Source organism: Neomonachus schauinslandi, chromosome 12 (genome assembly GCF_002201575.2).
Source record: "Neomonachus schauinslandi chromosome 12, ASM220157v2, whole genome shotgun sequence".
NCBI classification, from domain to species: domain Eukaryota; kingdom Metazoa; phylum Chordata; class Mammalia; order Carnivora; family Phocidae; genus Neomonachus; species Neomonachus schauinslandi.
Genome location: NC_058414.1, coordinates 35,556,552 through 35,577,535, shown reverse-complemented (window position 1 = coordinate 35,577,535; position 20,984 = coordinate 35,556,552). Strand labels below are relative to the sequence as shown.

At 40.6% G+C, this 20,984-nt stretch overlaps 1 protein-coding gene and 1 pseudogene across 1 annotated transcript in view; both read left to right on the top strand.

Moving 5' to 3' along the window:
* The window catches only part of CDK6 (cyclin dependent kinase 6), a 231,218-nt gene that overhangs the window by 42,095 nt on the left and 168,139 nt on the right, over positions 1–20,984 (top strand). The gene's annotated exons all lie outside the window — the stretch shown is intronic.
* Positions 15,847–16,992, top strand: LOC110579973 (annotated as a pseudogene).

Sequence of the window (20,984 nt, the reverse complement as noted above, 5' to 3'; positions counted from 1 at the left end):
AACATTCCTATACTAGTTGTTGGGTGGACATATGTTTTCATTTCTCTTAGGCATATATCGAGGAGTAGAACTGCTAGATCATAAGTTTGAGGAACTGCCAAACTCTTGCAGAGTGGCTGTACCTAATTACATCACTAATGTAGCACTATATGAGGGTTCCACTTTCTCTACATCTTTGCCAATATTTTTATTATCTTTTTAATTTTAGCAATATTGGTATATATGGTTTTGCTTTGCATTTCTTAGTGACTAATGATGTGTGAACATCTTCTCCTGTGCTTTTTGGCCCTTATTCTATCTTTAGAGAAATGTCTATTCAAATCCTTTGCCCATTTTTATTTTACTTTATTTTCACGTTTATTGAGGTATATTCACAACCTTGGCCCATTTTTAGGTTGGGTTATTTGTCTTTTGATTATTGAGTAGCAAGAGTTTTTAATATATTCTGGTTGCATGTCCCTTACCAGATAGGTGATTTGCAAATAGTGTGTCCCATTCTTTGGGCTGTCTTTTCATTTTCTTGATGATGTCCTTTATAGCACAAATGGCTCTAATTTTGATGAATCCAATTTACCTATTCTGTCTTCTGTTGTTTGTGCCTTTGGTGTCATATCTAAGATATCATTGCCTAACTCAGGATCATGGAGCTTTACTCCTATGTTGTTTTCCAAGAGTTTTATAGTTTTTAGCTCTCACAATTAGGTTTGTGATCCATTTTGAGTTCATTTTTATGTATGTTGTGAGGTGTAGGGGTCCAACTTCAGTATTTTGCGTGTGAATATCCAGTTATCCTGGCATGAATCGTTGAAAAGTGTATCCTTTCCCCAACTTTTTGGCACACTTGTTGAAAATCAGTTGAGCATAAACATGAGAGTTAATTTCCGGACTCTTCATTCTATTCCATTGCTCTGTACATGTATCTTTATGGTAGAACCACACTGTCTTGAGGATAATAGCATATAGTAAGTTTTAAAATTGAGAAGTCCTCCAACTTTTTCTTTTTCAAGATTATTTTGGCTAGGGAGCACCTGGGTGGCTCAGTCGTTAGGCATCTGCCTTCCCCTCAGGTCATGATCCCGGGGTCCTGGGATCGAGCCCCACATCGGGCTCCCTGCTCAGCGGGAAGCCTGCTTCTCCCTCTCCCACTCCCCCTGCTTGTGTTCCCTCTCTCGCTGTCTCTCTCTCTGCAAAGTAAATAAATAAAATCTTGAAAATAAAAAAAAATTAAAAAAATTTTTAAAGTATATAACTTTTGATTTTTGCAGTGTCACTTAGAGAAATTTATCATAAGGTAACGAGACAATGTTACAAGAATAGGGGAATGGTTTAATAAGCTACATAAATTTAGTGCAATTTAAAATGGTTTTATTATATATAAACATGCATATATAGAGACTTGTGAAAGCGTTTGGTACATGGTGGAAATTTTTTAATTGCAAAACATTTATGTAAAGTGTGATTCTCTTTTTGTTGAACAACAGTAGAAAATAAGCTCCAGGGCGCCTGGGTGGCTCAGTTGGTTGAGCGACTGCCTTCGGCTCAGGTCATGATCCTGGAGTCCCGGGATCGAGTCCCGCATCGGGCTCCCTGCTCGGCAGGGAGTCTGCTTCTCCCTCTGACCCCCCCCCTCATGTGCTCTCTTTCATTCTCTCTCTCTCTCTCAAATAAATAAATAAAATCTTTAAAAAAAAAAAAAAGAAAGAAAAGAAGCTCCAAGGGAGCAGGGATCTTGTCTCATTGACATTGATATCCCCGGAAGAGAATAGGAGCTCAGTAAATATTTGTTGGTTGCATTGGTCTCTCTCTTTACTGCTTCTCTTGCCTTAGTCTATCTCTGTTTCTTACCTGAGCTTTTGCAGACCCTACCAACTTGTTTTCCTCGCCTCCAGTTTTATCCCCTACAGTCCAACTTCTGTTCTACAGTCAGAGTGGTATTTCCAAGTGGTACATCTGGCCATGACATTGCCTACTGAAACATCCTTTGGTTCTTCCCCAGTGCTCCTAAGATAATTTCCAGACTTCCTAGCCTGGATTACCAACCCCTTCGTAATTTCACTTCTGTGTACTTTTCCAGCTCTTCTCTTGCCATTTTCCAAGATAATCACCAAGTCATGCCAAACTATCCACAATTCCCCAAATATGAATTTTCCTGCATACCTACATACCTTTGGACATACTGTTCCTTCTCCCCGGACCATGCCAAACTTCCCGTGTTTATCTGGCAAATTCCAGATCATCCTTTGAGATTCTGAGCCCCAGCTACATCCCCTCTAGGCACATAGGAGTGCCTCTTCTGCAGGGCTTCCATAACTGCAGAACTCTTTTGTAACCCCTAATATACAGGAGACAGACGTCTCTTTAGGGCTAGAGAGTTAGTGAGGGCAGGGACTATATAGTCTTCTGCCTTCAGCTCATCATCGAACTGCTGAACGGACTTCTGCTCTATCTCCATCTCAGGGCTTCCCAGTTTTGGTCTGAGGCCTGGTACCAATTTTCTATCATCTGTGATGAAATTAGAAAAATAAGAGCCCTGTGGTGAATTTTTCAGAAAGCTAAATTTGTTTACATTTTGGGTGTTAAAATGTGCTTTTTCTAATGAAATGATGTTGATAGTAGATGGTAGGGTATATTTATGTCTTTAGTTGACAACATTCTGTCAGAGCCCAAAATTTGCTGGAAATTTTACAGTTCCCTGAAAACCAAAGGTCTGGGAACAGTGCTGTATCTCATGGGGTGGCACCAAGTCCCCAAAGTCAAAAGCCTATGAGTCATCCTTGGCTTCTCCTCCTTCCTCATCCCTCCACCCCCGCCACATTCAGACACTTAGCAAGTCCTGCCAATTCAACCTCCTAAATATTTCTGGAATCTGTACTCTCCTCTCCATCCTTGCTGCCAATTCCTTAGGACAGGCCCTCTTTATTTTCCCTGTACAACTGCAACAGTCTCCTGACTGGTCTTCTTGCCACTGTTCCCCTCTTACCCATGCCCATCAGAACGAGCTATTTAAAAATTAGAAATGGATGAAAGTTCCTTATGGCATACAAGGTTTTTCTCTAGTGGGATTTCTTGCTTTCCTTTGTTCACACTGTCTCCTGGTTTTGAGTGCCCTTTCTTTTCCACTTTCTTGGGTAACTCCTATGTAAGTTCAGTTGTCACTTCCTCTACGAACCCTTTCTTACAAGTCTGAGTTAGGTGCCCCCTTGCCTATATCCCTACCTCAGCATTTCCAGATTAGTTGGTAGTTCATCTTTTCATGTCTGCCTGCCCACTAGACTCCGAACAACTTAAGAAAATGTCTTTTATCCTTTGATCTTTCTATCCCTAGCACCCAGTACAATGCTAGAAAATAACAAATATTGAGTAAATGTTTGTTGGCCGAATGCATTTGTTTGGTATTATGATCAGGTGTACAGTGTGGAAGATTTATGGACCAGATGGGGCTGAGTACAGGAAGTCTGCATGAGGCAGGGAACAGGGTAAAGGCCCTCTATAGAAGTTTAGACAAGAGTGATGAGTACCTGAACTCAGGAAATAGCAGTGGATAGAGAAACATTTAGGTGGTGGAATTGGTGCTTGATTAGATGTATGGGGTCATGGAAGAACCTAGGATTACTTGAAGGTTTCTGGGCTTAGAAAATTGGTTGGTTGGTGGTGTGGTTCACTGAAGTGTCTGTTCTAGACACTTTGAATTGAAATGTTTAGAATATTGGTTAAAGTTGTCCAAGCGGTGAGTGGGTATAGCGTTTGGGGAGAGAACTGTCTTGGAGAGACAGGTTGGGGATTCTGCAGCCTTTAGGTACTATATGAAGCCTTGGCCGCAAGGGAGATAATGATCAGTTGTTATTGGCTGTGTCGTAGAGGTGGTGGTGCATTGGGTGGGAAGAGAATGGGATCATGAGATTCTAGATGTTGGAGGTCGAGATCAAGGAGAAAGAAGCATGTGAAGGTTCTGATTGAAGTCCTGGTTGTGTGTGTTGCAGGTCTATCATCTGGGCAAATTACTGTGTTTGCCTCCACTTCTCCATCTGTAAAATGAGAATAATAACGCCTACTTAATTGGGATATTAAAAGAATTCAATGAGTTTGCATATGAGAGGTGTCGAGTATAGCCCTAGGCTCACTCTAGGGGCTCATAAATGATAGAGAGAAGATTCAAGAAAATATTTCTCAGGACCTGAAGATGGTTTCAAAACAAAGAATTTTTCTTAGTGATTACATTGGAGATTATAGTTAACATCTTAAACTTAAAACATTTTAGTTTTAAACAATACAACTTAGCTTCTATAGTGTATAAAAACCTTTTCTCCTATACAGCTCCGTCCATCCCCTTTTATGCTATTATTGTCATACATTTCATCTTTATACATTGTAGGACCATTACCATAGATTGATACTTATCATCATATGCATTTGTCTTTTTAATCGTATTAGGAAAAAAAGAGTTCCAAAACCAAACTACAATAATACTGGCTTTTTAAATTTTTACCTATGTAGTTAGTTACCTTTGTCAGTGTTCTTTCTTTCTTCACGTGGCTTTGAGTTACTCTCTCCTGTCCTTTCATTTCAACCTGAAGGCCTCCCTGTAGCATTTCTTTTTTTTTTCTTATGTTATGTTAATCACCATACATAATTAGTTTTTGATGTAGTGTTCCATGATTCATTGTTTGCGTATAACACCCAGTGCTCCATTCAGTACGTGCCCTCTTTAATACCCATCATCGGGCTAACCCATCCCCCCACCCCCTCCCCTCTAGAACCCTCAGTTTGTTTTTCAGAGTCCATAGTCTCTCATGGTTCATCTCCCTGTAGCACTTCTTCGAGGGCAGGTCTCCTGGCAACAGACTCCCTCAGCTTTTGTTTATCGGAGCATGTCTTAATTTCACCTTCGTTTCTTTGAAGGGTAGTTTCTCTGGATATAGAATTCTTGGTTAACAGTTTTTCTCTCAGCACTTTAAATGTGTCATCCACTGCCTTCTGTCTTCCGTGGTTCTTTTTTCTTTCCCTCTAATTTATTTATTAATTTGGCCGGGGTGGGGGGGGGTTAAGGGGGGTGTGGAGAGCGAGAGCACACAAGCAGGGGAAGCAGCAGGCAGAGGGAGAAGCAGGCTCCCCGCTGAGCAGGGAGCCCGACACGGGGCTCGATCCCAGGACCCCGGGATCATGACCTGAGCCGAAGGCAGACGCTTAACTGACTGAGCCACCCAGGCGCCCCTATCTTCTATGGTTCTGATGAGGTGTTGGCTATTAAACAACGTTAGGTGGTGAGTAGCTTATCCTTGCTGCTTTCCAGATTCTTTTTTTGCTTTTTGACAGTTTGATTTATAATGTGTCTCAGTGTGGATCTCCTGGCCTCACGTTAATGTGCCTAGAAAGCACTCAAATAAAGGATTGTAATAATGCATCCAAATTAAATGATTGTAATTTTGTAATAACAATGACTGCGAATTATCCATCGGTAGAAGACAATCAGTATATTGCGCTTAAAAAGTCAAGAAAATGTTCAATGCATGCTACAGAGAATTCCATTAAAAACTTTAATTTTTTGGGCACCTGGGTGGCTCAGTTGGTTAAGTGACTGCCTTCGGCTCAGGTCATGATCCTGGAGTCCCGGGATCGAATCCCGCATCGGGCTCCCTGCTCAGCAGGGAGTCTGCTTCTCCCTCTGACCCTCCTCCCTCTTGTGCTCTCTCTCATTCTCTCTCTCGCAAATAAAAACAAAAAAACAACTTTAATTTTTAAAAATTGTTTGAGGGCTTACAATGGGTAAGAATCAGATATCAAAATTCTCACTTTCGTGGATAATTGCCTGATAGAGTCCCAGTATGAGTTGTTCCTATGGTTCTTTGCAAAAGAAACATTCTTCCTTGGGGGACATGTAGTTGGAGCTACATTTACAAATTCTTCTCCTTTAGTTTTTCATTGCTCTCAATGCCATGAAATATTTACCTTATTATATGAAATATTCCTAGAACAAAGATTAAACTCTAAAATAAAATTTGTATGGAAGCATACTAAATCATAACTTAATATTACACATTTTTACATCTGAACAAAACAACCTAATTCCAGATGCCTAAGTTTGGCAGTTGATAGAGCTATCAGTTCTTTTTTAACTTTTCCAACTATGTTCTATTTTCTTATCTTTTAATATGGTTTCCTGATGGTGTCCTTAAAATATATTTATAGATTTTTTCAGTTCTTTTTTTTAAATATTTTATTTATTTATTTGAGATAGAGTGAGAGAGAGAGAGATTGAGAAAGCACAAGCCAAGGGGAGGGGCAGAGGGAGAGGGAGAAGAAGGCTCCCGACTGGGCAGGGAGTCCGATGCGGGGCTCAATCCCAGGACCCTGGGATCATGACCTGAGCCAAAGGCAGACACTTCACTGACTGAGCCACCCACCTAGGTGCCCCTTTTTTTTCAGTTCTTAACACAGTAGTTCCTGGAAATTTTGCTTGAATAGATCTAATTTTAAAATGTAAGATGTTAGAGGTGCCTGGGTGGCTCAGGTGGTTGGGAAGCCAACTCTTGATTGTGGCTCAGGTCATGATCTCAGGGTCCTGGGATCGAGCCCCGCATCCTCTCTGTGCTCAGTGGGGAGTCTCTTTGAGGATTCTCTCTCCCCTTCTCCCTCTCGCTCTCTAATAAATAAATAAGTCTTAAAAAAATAAAATAGAATGTAAGATGTTAGATGTTAATTTTTATAATGACTTTTAAAAAAATGCTTTTATCATTTTGGTTGCTTATACCTTGTTATATTAGAAAGGGCGCTGAATTCTTAGCCATGAGACCCAGTTTTCTTACTCCTTCAGTTGCTTTGCCCATCTGCATTCTCTTGGCCTATGCTTCTTTTTTTTTTTTTTTTTAAGTTTTTTTTTTTTTTTTTTAGAGATTTTATTTATTTATTTGAGAGAGAGAATGAGAGAGAGAGAGAGAGAGCACATGAGAGGGGGGAGGGTCAGAGGGAGAAGCAGACTCCCTGCTGAGCAGGGAGCCCGATGCGGGACCCGATCCTGGGAATCCAGGATCATGACCTGAGCCGAAGGCAGTCGCTTAACCAACTGAGCCACCCAGGTGCCCCGGCCTATGCTTCTTTATCTGTAAAACGATTGTACAGAACCAGATAATCTCTGAAGTGCCCCATACTTTCAAAATTCCATAATTCTACCATGCAGGATTTTTCTCTGGCTTGTCTGATAAAAACCTTAGAGCAGTTTAAAGAATTTGTGAGCTGTCACTGTTTCTCTTTTATTTCATGGTAATTCTGTTACTTTTGACCTAACAATTAGCCAAGCATCAGAAAAATAGTTTTATTTTTCCTACATGCTTTTTTATGGGGTTGCTCCATATGGGAGAAAGATTAAAATCTCATCCCTTCAGTGAGACAATAATGCATACATAGTATTTTTTTTCTCCTAGAACCAATTTAAGAACTTAAGTTGTTAACATATTTAATTTTAAAAACTTGCCATTTCAGGATTGAGGATCAGGATTTTCTCAGTAACTCAGATGAGCAGAGTGAAGAAAAGTATATGAGTGATGGAAGAAAGAAGACTTAAATGAGAAAAGAAGCTTTTATAACTCTTGTTTTTAAAATGGCGATTTTTTTATTATTAAAAATTGATATGCTCTCATTGTAGAAAGTCTAGATAGGCAAATAACAGGAAACACAGCTCAGTAATCTCATCACTGAGAGATAACCACTGTTAGCATCTTGATTTATCTTTCTTCCATTTTGTTTATATATGCAGAATCAAACTGTACATATTTTTCTGAAACGTTCATTTTCTTTTAATAATAGATTATGAACACCTTTCCATGTTCAGTAAATATGAATCTGAATCATCTTTTTAAAGGCCACATAATCTGTGTATCTATTTATGTATCTACCTACCTATCTTGCCAGATTACTCTCCAGAAGGTTTTTGTTTGGTTGGTTGGTTGGTGGGTTTTTTTGTTGTTGTTTTTACCGATTTGTACTCCCACAGTGATGTGGGTCCATTTCACAAACCCTCACAGACGCTATGCCATTTTACCATTTAAAAATTCCTTACCCAGTTTGAAGGGCTTAAATAGTATATTGCTGATGTTTTCATTTGTTTCATTAAGTTATTACTATAGTTTTAACATTTTCTCATATGTTTATAGTCATTTATGTTTCCTTAAAAGGAACTAACTTCAGTGGTTGTTTTATTAGATAAGAACCTAATCCTAAGTACCTGAGTGAATTAGTGCTAGGCTAAATTTACTCACCTCAGAAGGATGTGATTATGAAAGATTTTTGGCTTACGGTGTAGGTAAAGTTTGGTTAGTTTTCTTCTAAGACCCAGCAGACAGCCTTCAGCACAGACAGCTGCCTCGTTTTGGCTGATTCGTCGTTTTTCCTCAAGAGAGGCCCAAAGCTGGAGAACGGGGCTTTTACAGGTCAGAAATGGAGACAGAACTGAATGTTGAAAGTTTTCCAGAATCCAGCACTCCTTCTGACTCAAGCCAGAGCTGTTGACTTTACTTTCAAAAATATCATTTAACTCTTGAATTTTTGAGATGAGACTATCTTTTTCTACCTCTATTGGGTGAACTAAAGTGGGTTATTTTTCTAACTAGTTAAGGGAAGGATGTAAGAGGGCCTGGAGGATCAAGTCTTTAACTTTATTTTTCCTGTGAATTTTCTGAACATTTATTGTTTTCAGTCCAGCATGGAAAGCATATACTGCTATATCCAAGTTTACCAAAGGCATTTGGGGATCCTGTCAGCCAGTGTGTCTCCTCTGCCATAGAGGTCTCTGACCCAAATGCTGCAGAGGTAAGATTGCACAATGGTTAGGAAATCCGACTCTGGAACCAGACAGCCTGACTTCAGATCCTATCTCCACCACTTACCCTCCTGTGCTTTAGGCAAAGTACTAAACCTCTCTCTGGCTCTTTCTTTCCTCCTTTTGTTTCTAAACAGCGTTATTGAGATACACTTTACATACCATCAAATTTATCTGTGTAAACAGTTCAGTGGTTTTTGGTCTATTTACTGAGCTGCCCAACCATCACCATGATCTAATTTTAGACCATTTTATCACCCTGAAAATATCCCGGTACCCATTAGTGGTCATATTCTATTCCTCTCCCTGCCCCAGCACCTCCAGCCCTAGGCAACCACTAATCCACTTTCTGTCTCTATGGACCTGCCTACTCTGGACCTTCCATGTAAAAGAAATCGTGCAATATATGGCCTTTCCTTACTGGTTCTTTTCACTTGGTGTAATCTTTTCAAGATTTATCCACGTCATACCATGTCTCTCTACTTCATTCCTTTTTTTAATCAAATGATACTCCGTTGTATGGATATAGTGCATTCTGTTTATCCATGCATCCATTGATGGACACTTGGGTTGTGACTACTTTTTTAGCTAGTGTGAATGAGGCTGCAGTGTTGTTTACGTACGTCTGTTTCTTTATTCATAAAGTGGGCACCATCTCATAGAGTTGTGAGGACTAAAAAAGTCCCAAGTATGTGGAAGTAGCGAGTGGATAGGGAGCAAACTAACAGTGTTAGTTAATAAGTGCAACTTAGGAGTGTGTGTCCTCACTTAACGTCAGTTACAAGATTTGACTTACTCAGGGTGCCATGCTTTCTTTCCTAACGACCTCTCCGAAGATCCTCTCTTTTCCTTTGCTGCTGACTTTTCCCTGAGTTACAATTCTGAAAAGTTTAATTCATTCAGCAAAACATTTATTGAATACCTGCTGTGTGTTAGATGGTTACGCCAGGTGCATGGAGAACTAGAAGAACAGGATAAACGGAAGTATGCAGAGGCATTTCCAGTTTAAGGTTGTCTTTAGTTTGCTAATCGGTAGCCTCTGACCTGCCAGTAGGGTTTAGGACTTAGAGCCCCTGAACCCCACCTTCACACCAGATGCCACAGGTTTGGGGTCTCTTAATCCTTTCATTCTTGTCAGGCCCTTGTTTTGACCAGCATATCTGTGTTTGTCAAGTGGCTGATGGAAGCTGACTGTTGTGTACAGTGATTGAGTCTCGCTGGAGACCTCAACAGGTAAAAGAGTAGTTAGTATCTCACTCCTGCGTTGTCCCTGGGGTTGCCGAATGGTGTCTATTCTAATCCATATGGAAAAGTCCCTAATTTTTTCAATTTGCAGGTTTCTTCTTTTTTGTAGAGCTGACTTCACGTTCTTTCTAAACTAATGCGTGTTGGAACTGGACTCAGCAAAAATATCGACTCAGCATTGTCTAGCTACCTGTGTTTTTTATCTCTTGACTTTGGGTGGGTAGTGATTTGCATGGTGACTTAGAATACACTTGTTGAATATTTTGCCTCTGCCGCCGTCCTCTGCCCTATAAGAGAACAAATACATTTTTATGATTTCCTTATTTGTTTGAACTCTGAAGTAGTGTTTCCTTTTTCCCGTAATAGCATAGAGTTAGCATAACGGAGTGATGCTACTACCTCATTCTTCTCTCTTTCATTCAGACAAAATGCATTAGCAGTTTAAAGAACTGTTTGATAACAGAAGAGTGCCTCTAGTGTTTGCTGGAGGACTATGAAAGCAGTTTGAATTCTGGGGGCGCCTGGGTAGCTCAGTGGGTTAAGCGTCTGCCTTCAGCTCGGGTCATGATCCCGGGGTCCTGGGATCCAGTCCCGCATCTGCTTCTCCCTCTCCCTCTACCTGCCTCTCTGCCTACTTGTGCTGTCTCTATCTCTGTCAAATAAATAAAATCTTTAAAAAAAAGAAGAAAAAGTTTGAATTCTGTTGCTTAATGTCCATTTCAGGAATTCGTCTTGAATATGAGCAGAGTAGTCTACAGGTACGCCATATTCCCATTAGGACTTCCACAGAGCTTATTTGGGGCCTCGCTAATAGTATACCAATTTTGTACCATAAACCATCATACGGTAGCAGTGTGTTTCCATATATAGGAGTTTTACTGTTTGCTCTGTTTTAAATATTTACTGTCGTGCGAGCCGTATCTTGTAAACTTGCCCAATTTGGGGGATTCCCACTTAACTTGTAAAACATTTTTTGGTTAATGGATGCAAAGATATTAGCTCATAGGTCCAGATTGCCACCTCTATATAGATAGAAGCTGAAACCAGATTAGTAGAAACTCTAAAGATGAACTAGAAGAAGATGAACCACTTAATTTTCTTATGAACACTCTCTTTAAGGCTATAAAGAATCAAGTGATTTAGTAAATAAAGGATGTTGACTTTGCATTCCCTTGTCAGATGATGGTAGCCTTAAACTTTAGCAGCACGAACAGATTTCCCTGCTTTAGAGTTGCAGTCTGACATTTCACTTGACCCTTGGATAACACAGGTTCGAATGCATGCATCCACGTATATGCAGATTTTTCCCTATTAATACAGTACTGTAAATGTATTTTCTCTTTCCTTACTATTTTCCTAATAACATTTTCTTTGGTCTACTTTATTATTTTTTTAAATGTGGAACATCTCACTAATTTGCGTGTCATCCTTGCATGGGGGCCAATTTTAGTATATATGCTGCGGAAGCGAACACCAGCTCTATTTTAACAATTCAATATGTAGTACATATAACACACAAAATACGTGTTAATCGACTGTGTTCTCAGTAATGCCTCCAGTCAGCAGTAGACTATTAGAAGTTAAGTTTTGGGGGAATCAGAAGTTACACATGGATTTTTGACTGCAGGGAGGTCAGCACCCCTAAACTCTGCATTGCCCAAGGGTCAGCTTCCCTGGGCATTGTCCCCTTTTCAGCAGTAGGTATAATGAGGTTCCTTAATTCAGGATTCTAGGAGAACATATCTGCGAGCATTGGGATTCAGCCTTTAAATTAAACTCTGTATCCTTGTGTTATTTTTAAATACTTCTCCTTGCCTCCTCACTTCCTTTTACCCCACTGAGTCCCTTCCTGTTCTAGGTTACATATTCCTGTTTGCTATGAACTCATCTGTGTGTCTTCTGCCTTTCTCCGCTTTTTCTCCACAAAACGTTTCTGCAGTCAGACCAGGAACCTCAAATAGGACTCCTTGGGAGAGATGAATTCGTCTGCTCTGGGGCTGTCAATTACTCTTGCCCAGGGGTCATGCTCCTGGAGGGACCATTTAAAGGGAAATTGTCTCCCAGCAAGTCAGGTCTGGTGCAGTCACCTAGAGGAAACTACTACTATTTATATGCTTGACCTTAATTCATTGTGTCTAATATATAAGACATATTTGAGGTCAGATATTGCTGTTTCAGAATCATTTAACCATTTCAAGATATGTATAAATGTCCTAGGATTATTTTTTATGTGTGAGTAATAAAAGCCCAGCCCAAACTGGGTAAGCACAAAAGTGACGTTACTGGCTGACGTAACTAATAAATCCCAGGTTATGTTGGCACAAGTGGGGCCGGTGCTTACCAGTGTCTCCAGAATCTCTCGCCTGTATCGTTTCTCTGCTCTGGCTCTCTTCCCCGTTGGCTGCATTCCATGGTGTGCTCACTAAAGTGGTGGCAAAGACAGCCATCGGCAGCTGCAGGCTTCTTTCTCTGTTGCCGGTTTGGTAATCCCAGAATAAAGAGAGCAATCTCTACTCTCCCAGAAGTTCTAGTAAAAGTCCTGGGACTGAGTCACATGGTCCTGTCCATCCCTAAATCAATCAGTGTCACTCTGTCCAGATTAGGTTACATGCTATGCTGCGCTCATGCCCCCAAAACCATATTGCCTGAGTAGGAGTGGTTCGTCAACAAAATATGAGGATATGGTTTATAGAGGAGGTAATAGGTGTTCGAAAGGCAGACATCGCACATGTCTACTGAATATTAGGGTGTAGAATGAATGTACTTTGATGTGATATGTAGTTTCATGTTCTGTGTATAGAATTTATTTGGAATTAATGCACAGCCGTACACCATTACTTACAGTTTGATATATCAGTCTTCTCTCCCCTAACTGGATAGTAAAGCTCTTAAAGACCATACCCATCTTACATCTTTTGGAATCTCCAAGACTTAGTACCACCCCTGCACATGGTAGGTACTCATAAATGTTTATGGACGCTGCAGAAATGGCAAGTTCCTTCTAGCAGCATTTTCATTATTGTTGGTGGCAAATACCTCTGGAGTTACACCATTCAGTGTTGGTTTAGAACAACTGCACACACAGTCCATATTTAATGAGCAAATGGAGAACACCCTGGCCAGTATCCAGTATGCGTGAACATAACCTCGGGTACATGCAAGCTACACGCCCAGAATGTGCTTCGTGGACTATATAGAGAAAGAGAGATAAAAAAGAATTCTTCTCAATTCCAAAGACTGGCCGTAGTTCAAATAAAATTTTGTTTAGCGCCCTTAGGCAGCAGTGCCAGACTTCTCTCAGCTCTTGAACTATTTGATGTCCAAACATTCAAGAGTATGAAAAAAAAGTGACAGGAAAAAAAATCCTCATAGAACTTCCTGTGACAGGTCAAAGTTTAATCACAGCAAATAATGCAGATTTCCCTTTTCTTATAACCACAACAGAAGGGCGGGGCTTGTGTTTACAAAGCATGTTGTTTGGGAGACCTTTGTAAATTGTAATCTTTGGAAATCCCAAACCTATTGGATGTAATCCCATCCATTAGACAAAGGCAACTTGCCTATGCAGTAGATCCAGAATAGCAAGTTAAATGGAAAACATGAACAGGAAACAGTCATTAAGAATTACAATGGGTAGGATACAGAGTTAATTCACGGAGAAATTTTGTTATGAGATAATGACATCATAGGACAGCTGGAAAGCTGAGGGCTGTGCTGGACCCTGTGCTTTGCTCTCTGCCCCGCAGCTGAGGGGTCAGGACTATAGAGACAGGGAGAGAACTTTATGGGATAGTTAGCGGCTTGGCTGGCTTAATTGTGAAATGGTAACGACCTATCTGGCTTTTTTGGATTGCTTTTTGCGTAGCTAAACTGGATTCATAGACTTAGTGAATGCTGAGAACCGCTTTTCATTTCCCCTTTCTGAACATTCACTTGGATCACATTAAGCTAGGCTCTAATGGATACATATCGAATGGTAGCTTTGATTTCCTCCAAACGTCCTCTGAGATATTTTGTTCATATTCAACACAGTATGAATATATTTCTCTTATGGAACTGCAGTCATGCGATCATTGAAATGGTGTTTTTGTCAGTTTACTGAATAGCAAAAAAAAAAAAGTTTTAGAAAGTCTTAGGATGTTGGTCAACACAAGGAATCATACAGTTAAAGTTATTTTCCAGTGTTTATTTTCAAATGTTCAGACCTGTCTGGCTCTTTCGTTTTGCAAGTGTAGGGGTTATAGGCAGCCTGGCCACATTCCTCATTGATTTATATAAATATATTACAGATTGTTAACCTCCTGCCAAATACCAGGGATTTCAGTTCTTGTTTAGCTCAGTTGCTTTATGTGAGACTTATTTGTTATATTAAAACATCTATGTTCTCTTTATTGCCCACCACATTGACTATTATTTATTTGATTTGGGGTAATTCCAGAGGCAGTCATTGTAGACAGAAAAGCATCATAAATATTATGTTCTAAAATTCCTCAGATGAATACAGGCCTTTCCTGCTATTTGAAAGTAGAATGTTCCTGGGAAACCTTTTGTAGGCTGAAATGGTGTAAAGTGAAGAAGCAGTTACGATTAATTTATGTGGAAAATTTTTTGAGTGTTCCCAGACCCAAAAAGTAACCTCTCCTAGGCTTTTCTGATACCTTAGGACACATCTTGCTAACTGGTGCACAAAATAAATCGAGGTAAAGCACAGATGCTCACCGAGAGCCTCCAAAGCTAAGGCGGCTTAATGCCCAGAGGCTGAGTATCATTGTGAGGAAGGAGCTTGGGGGTGCCCCCTTCACTGTTTGGGATGCGTGCTGCCTCTGTAAAGGCTCACTACAAAACAAGTATTGAGGGGCACCTGGGTGGCTCAGTCGTTAGCATCTGCCTTCGGCTCGGGTCATGATCCCAGGGTCCTGGGATTGAGCCCCGCATCGGGCTCCCTGCTCTGTGGGAAGCCTGCTTCTCCCTCTCCCACTCCCCCTGCTTGTGCTCCCTCTCTCGCTGTGTCTCTCTCTGTCTCTCTCTGTCAAATAAATAAAATCTTAAAAAAAAAACAAAACAAGTATTGAATGCTATTTTCACTTTTCTCCCTTTTTCCTAAAAGCACAAATCCTCTTTGAGATTTCTTCAGTTAGTGAGAACAGCTGTACTAATGTAGGACTTTTGTAAAAGGGCAGTGGCGTGAACTTTCGAAGACTGGGGAATACCTGTATTTATAATTGTTGACTCAAAATGCATTTCCTACACATAAGATAGTGTAGACTATATAAACTAGCATAACTTTTTTTTTTTTACAGTGATAATGTTCACTAAACAAGTCAGACTGAATTTTGTATTTTAGCGTGGAGCAGCATTTCCCAAAATGTCTTCAGTGGAGTCCTGGCTCTGTAAGATGTTGACCATCAGCATTGGAGCCAAAGAAGGGGGGGGGGATATCCTCCAGGTCCTTCCAGGACCTCTCCTTCCCTTCATGTCACTTGTGAATTTCTAAGGAGAAAGTAATACGCTGCATTTGCAGCATCCTAAGTGGCTGGAAAGGCAGCCCCGCAGGCTGCCGGCTCCAGACGCTGATGACCCTGGCCCTGCTGTGGCCCGTCTCTCAAGCCCTGGAGAGAGGAGGCTGTAAGAGGGTTTGTTCGGAGGGGAGTGATGGCTGCAGGGCACCCGAGGCGGTAGGGTGGGAGGCCGGCGGGAGTGGCAGGGACCTGGGAGCACTTCCCCAGCATTCAGGGCTGGGAGAGCGGCGGCCAGGGTCCCAGCCACGGCCGAGTCTGGGGAGGGAGCGGCCGCAGCAGTGGGCAGAGGAGCTGGAGTGGAAACCGGCCCGGGAGAGAAGCCGGTGGGCTGTGGGCGGCCTTCCCATCAAGAAGCTGGGCCCGGCGGCCATGGACTCCAACCCCTGCAGGCGCCTGATGGCACTGAACCGAGTGGGCATCGGAAGCGACTGCGAGGAGGAAATCTGTACCTTTGCTGTAGCCATAGTGGGGTCGGCAGAGTCGGTAGCGTGCCTGCTGACGTGGCCTTGCTACGTTGCTACTCTTTGACCACGACAAGGAGGAACTGGCACATATGAATAGACCTTTCTTCCACCCTATCCTTCCAATCAAGCAGGATTAAGTAAAGTTCAAGCAGCAGAATATGCTTTGAGGAACATGAACCCAGATGCTCTTTAGGAAGTATGTAACTGCAATATAACCACAGTAGAAGACTTTCAGCATTTCATGGATGAGAGTAAGTAATGGTGGATGAGAAGAGGGAAAACTCCTTAACCTAGTTCTTAGCTGTGCGGACGGTTTTGAACCTCAGGTGACAATAAACACAGCCTGTAATGAACTTGGGCAAACGTGGCTGGCGTCTGGGGTCAGTGAAAATGCAGTTTCAGGGCATATACAGCTCATAATTCCTGGAGGGTCTGCTTGTTTTGCACGTGCGCCACCAAAGTGCTGCAAATACTGATGAGAAGACTCTTAAATGAGACGGTATGTGTGCCCCCAGTCTTCCTACCACTGTCGGCATGGTTGCTAGGAGCTTGGTACAAAATGTGTTAAAGTTTCTGTTAAACTTTGGTACTGTGAGTTTTTACCTTGGATATAATGCAGTGCAGGATTTTTTTCCTGCTGGGTCCATGAAGCCAGATCCTCAGTGTGTTGACAGAAATTGCAGGAAGCAGCAGGAAGACTATAAGGACAAGAGGTTGTTCAAGAAGAAGAGGAGATAATATGTGAAGATAAGGGATGGGATATTGAGTTGGGATCTGAGGTTTCAGAGGAGGAACTGCAGAATTCTTCAGGTCCAGTTCCTGACTTACCTGAAGGAATGACCCTGCCATAAACAAGTCCCGAAAAGCAAGAAGGTTCTATACCTGAGGTGTAACTGTGGAAGATTCTGGTGAAAGCTTGGAAGACATCATGGCCAAGATGAAGAATATGTAGATAATAGACTGACCTATATTTTATTTCCCGAGTTTAAGCCTATTCCCTTGCAATTAAAAAAAAAATCATTTAAAAACTGGCAAAGCTTAGGGCAACATTAACTGATAATCTTCACAAAATTGTTAACACTCTTCGAAAATACTGTGTTACTCGTTGCTTTCTCCCTTCAACTAAATCAGTAATTCCCCTAAAACTTTCTAGTTAGGAAAACTTGAAAACTTAGCCACTGAACTGTTTTGGCCTTTTGGGAGGGGTGCGAAGAAATGACCAATTTGATGCCATATTTCTTTTCTTTCCAGTAAGCCTTTGTGGTCTGTTACCTGAGGCATGGACAATAAAGTAGTATGTGGTTCTCAAACACTAGGATGAGAGCTAGCAGGCATCTACTCACTGTGTTTAGAATCACTCTCTACAAGAAAACTACTACTATTAACTTGGCTAACAGGAATAAATTTAGGCTAAGATCATCTAGATTATACCATCATATGAGCTACCTTTTGGATATTTCATTTAAATTTGATTCTCTAGATAATTCAATAGTTGTCCTGTACTGGGGACATAAAAGAGACCTAAATTACCTGTGCAATGACTGACATGTATTTATTCACTGGAAGAGTGTCATTTACCCTGATATGAGCACTACATTATAATTGATAAACTGGTTTTCTCTGGAGTTGCACACAAATAATAAAAGCTTAGAGAGCCTTGGTTAAATAAACTCCCAGTGGTTTGGAGACCAATAAAAAACATGCATGTATAACCATTATCAGTAGGATGTGACTATGCTATGCTAATCTTCTATTTTGATGATTTTTTGCTTTGAAGATATGAATGTCTACATTGTATCTGTGGGGAAGAAATGTTGGCACAAAATGAAAACTGTGATCTTCACTTGTAAAATAAAGTTCTAAAATCTGATTTGAGAAAGTCCACCCCCAAAATAATAGCACCTTAAAAAATAAAAAGAATTATCTCCTTGAACCAGCATGACCCACTTCTACCTAATGCCATTCTTTTTGTAACCTTGAAAATAAAATAATTATATACATTAAAATTTATACAGGAATGTTGTATGCTATGCACGGTCACACATATCTCTTTAAAATTCCACATTTTAAAAATTGCCAATTAGTGGCGCCTGGGTGGCTCAGTTGGTTAAGCGTCTGCCTTTGGCTCAGGTCGTAATCCCAGGGTCCTGGGATCGAGTCCTGCATCGGGCTCCTTGCTCACCGGGGAGTCTGCTTGTCCCTCCCCTCGTCCCTCCCCGTGCTCATGTGTGCGCTTGCGCGCGCTCTCTCTCTCTCATTCTCTCTCTCAAATAAATAAAATCTTTAAAAAATTGCCAATTAAAATGAGTGCCTTTTCTCCATGGCTTATGATTTAGAGCAATTGGCAGTGGCTTCATGGGCTCACCTTTGCCCATTTCGTGTGTGGAGTCCGGTTGCTTCAGGTACCATCGGTGAGTCTTCATATTTTGAAGAGAATGTTATAACTTTGAGGAAAGTAACTTGGGTGGGTTAGATGTTATTCTTGAATTGTGTCATACAAACAGTGTTTGGAAGCATGGTTTCAGTAAAATGAAGCAACAGAGCATACTGCCACGACGGTTAGGTAACTAACAACGGTTTGGAAGCAGGCCTTTTGGTTCAGCAGTGTTTTATGATCATTTTATTCTCCAGTTATGTCCCTGTCAAATTTTTTTTTCTTTTGGAAATTACTAAAATGTCATATATTACAAACTATAAGTGCAGGAAGAACTGGAGTTACTAAAATCAGTGCTGACCTGAGGCAGTGGTAAAAAAAAAATATATTTTTTTTCATGAAGGAAATGTATTAATTATAATGGAAAACATTTTAAAAGTAATATTTAAGAAGCGCTCCTGTAGTGGTGCAGTTCCCATGTTTGTGTTTGAATTTAGTGCATGTCATTTTTGATTCATTGCTGTTTTATTTTATTACAAAAATAGAAGTAACCTATACAAAGAAGCTTGGTGATTGTGGAACTCCTTTTTCTTCTTCAAAAGGAAGAAAAAAAGTGAAGCTGGAGAAGTATGTGGGTTTTATAATGGAAAGAAGATGGTTCAAAGGAGCCCATTAATAAATGGGTTCATTCTACCAAACTGAAGTTGTTTTGATAAACTTCCCAGGTGTCGAATTCATGCATGATAGTGATCATCATTGTCATAGTATGGCACTCGTATGATGATTTATCTTTAATAAATTTATTAGGAGTTTTTACTTTATTATAATAGTTTTCCAGAATAAGTCACATTAGTGACATCAGAAGACTTTGGAATTTGAAAAAAATCAAGTTCAGAAGTAGATGATTAAAACTTAGAAATCAGGGCACCTGGATGGCTTAGTTGGTTAAGCATCTGCCTTCGGCTCAGGTCATGATCCCAGAGTCCCAGGATCGAGCCCCGCATCGGGCTCCCTGCTCAGCGGGAAGCCTGCTTCTCCCTCTGCCCCTCACCTTGCTCTCATGCTCTCTCTCTCAAATAAATAAATAAAATCTTAAAAAAAATGTTTTTTAAATAAAACTTAGAAATCAGGGGCACCTGGGTGGCTTAGTCAGTTGGGCGTCCGACTGTTGGTTTCAGCTCAGGTCATCATCTCATGGTCCTGGGATCCACCCCAGTCGGGCTTAACTCTGCTTCAGATTCTCTCTCTCTCTCCCTCTCCCTCCCCCTCTGCCCCTCTCCCCCTGCTCACAGGCGTGCGTGTGTGTGTGTGTGTGTGTGTGTGTGTACACACACACACTCTCGCTCTCTCTCAAATAAATAATAAAATCTTTAAAACTTAGAAATTGGAATATTTAGAAGTAAATAAACGTGAGAAGAAATTCAGTTGATCTTAATTGATTTTGGTGGAGTTGTAGAACTCATCCCAACCTGCCCATAATTAAAAAGTAGCGTGGATCTGGCTGTGAAGTGTGTGTGGTTGGTGGCGGTGTCCATCCCACCAGATTTAACTTAATTACAGTGTTCTTTAGTTTATTTTAAAGCTTAGTTTAAATTCACAGAGAAGTACCAAATGTTGTGGGGCCCCATTTAGCCCAGAAATGCAGTGGGGTGGCCTGGTGAACCAGTTCGGCATTAAAAATTCAACAGAGGTAATAATACAAAGTACATAATTGAGAGTCAACCCTGCATTTTAGTGACGGGTTATATGCACATTTGTAGTTAGTTTCTTTGAAGAGAAAGAAAGAGTGTTTATTCGATTTTTAAAAATGAAAGAAAAGACTGTAAGAATAGCATTTTATTAGCCTTTTCTTAGTATTTATATTACATTCTTGTCAAATTACTTACAGCTTGTTTACAGGTGGTTTGTTTAATTATTCAAACATGTGGTGAGCATCTCGTGCTGGATAGCGTCCTGTGTGTGGCTGAAAGTAAAGAAGAATTTGTCCTTGGGCTTGAAAATGCTTTTGACTACTGAAGGCTTCACTTATTTTAAAACTTGAATTTTGACTTAGTCATGGAATGGTATGGAAGACATTAGATTCACCCATCCAAACTTAATTATAAAGTCTGTTACTCTGTATCAGTTAAAGGTAATGTAGCTTACTAATGCAGTTTCAAATACCCCTTTTCTCCCCCCAAAAATGTTAAAATTTCAGTTTTCATTAGCATGATATTTGGAATTTTTAAACTAAGAATTTATGTCCTTTCCAGGGAAATGATTTGATTCACCAGGATGAGAAGTCCCTCTTAGAAATAACCCAAATTTCTCTGTATGTCATCATCCTTATTTTCACAGGCATGATTGTAACACCTTAAATTCCAGGAAAATCTTCACTGCAGAGTCCAGCATCTCCAAAGAATGCTTAATCTGTCTCTTTAATAATTCTTGAACTGTGCTAAGAAGAACCATATTTTTCCTAGGCTGTAGTTTTTTAAACTATCTCTCTTGGCAAGTTGTACGTAAGTAAGGTCTTAACTAAGGAAACTCTCCAGGCAGACATTCTTACTCTCCAGTCATGTTGTTTTCTC